Consider the following 1336-nt stretch of genomic DNA (forward strand, 5'->3'; position numbering starts at 1 on the left):
ATAAGGTTCACCACCTTGCTGTGTCATCAGCCTTCAGATTGAAGAGCTATACAGGTCCAGTCACCTGGAGAGTTAAACATGGCCACTAGGTAATGCAGGCTTCTGAGTTAGCTTTAGCGAGGGCACTCTGGCCCGGCAGAAAGTAGGCCAAAAGACATTCTTAGCAGTGGGGAGGGAGCGAGGACACTGCCTTCACTATGTGAAGGGTGGGACCTTAGGACCTGGGAGCCTCAGCATAGAGCGGGAGGCTTAAACTCAAGGAGAGCCTCTCCATATAAAGGAGATCCCGTGAGAGTTGAGCAACTCACGTTTGTTCTCGTTGTCCGGCATGTGCTGAAGTCTGGGTGCTTTGTTTGTTGCTCGCCAGTACCGTGCGGGTGAGCAAACCGTACTAAGGAGGTAGGTTGTGCAATTTTAATCTACATCCTGTAGGCCATGGGGAAATTAATATAATGTTCTTCTCTATGGTAGAAGGTCAGACCTGAACCAGACCTGGTGAGCCCAGGGTCCTACCTGCTGGTGCACAGGTGCATTGGGCCAAGGAGGTAGGAAGTTGGGCTTGCAAGCACATTATGCGTTTTGTAGTGAGAAGGATGATGGGTACTTGGTGATTAATGGCTGTTTTGTGCATTTCAGGCTGAACTGGTGACACGCAGTGGTCAGCATGACAGCCACTGCTCTTTTTCTCAGACCATAGTTTTAGTTTAGATTATGCTCAAGTGCCTCCATCTTGCTCCCGCTATTCATAGAAATAACACACTGATATTGTGCCCTTTTGATGACCGTTGCTTCCCCCTTCCCCACTTCTATTGTGTTGTGTCTTTTAACTAGGATCAGTAATCGTATTTGAGTGTGTTGGTTTGTAGTGTTACTTATTTTAGCCTTTCTTAACAGTGTGCAGTGTTTTTATTGTTGGAAGTGTCATTGTGCCCCCGGTCAATCACTACTGGTATAAATTATTTGGATGTGGTTTTATAAAGTTATTGTTTAAATAAAAGTGATATTGCATTGTACACGCAGAAGCCTCTGTCCGTCTATGATCTACCTCGTATGGGGTTTTGGCCAATAAGATAATTGAATTCAGGGTCTCTCCCCTCCAAAGAGAGTGGCGTTGTCACGTCTGGATACTATTCCCAAAGTATTTTAAGTGTCCATTAGGTCACAACTAGAATAGTTACTGTAGATATTAATGTCCCACTAGTTAGCTTGAGTGAAAGCACTGCTGCTACTGTGGAAGCAGGACAAAATATCATGTCTGTACAGTGAGAGGGGAGCGAGGACACTCTCTACACTAGGATATTTTGCTGCAGATTTCAGTTTCCCACCAGTTGGCTTG

At 45.6% G+C, this 1336-nt stretch overlaps 1 long non-coding RNA gene across 1 annotated transcript; it reads left to right on the forward strand.

Annotated features, from left to right (window-relative positions):
• The first annotated feature begins 211 nt into the window (after positions 1-211).
• LOC144388232 (uncharacterized) lies at positions 212-1011 on the forward strand. The gene is made up of 2 exons (XR_013452543.1): positions 212-545; positions 637-1011. It is a non-coding gene; the product is annotated as an uncharacterized LOC144388232 (long non-coding RNA).
• Positions 1012-1336: the final 325 nt, after the last annotated feature.

Source organism: Gasterosteus aculeatus, chromosome 14 (genome assembly GCF_964276395.1).
Source record: "Gasterosteus aculeatus chromosome 14, fGasAcu3.hap1.1, whole genome shotgun sequence".
Taxonomy (NCBI): Eukaryota; Metazoa; Chordata; class Actinopteri; order Perciformes; family Gasterosteidae; genus Gasterosteus; species Gasterosteus aculeatus.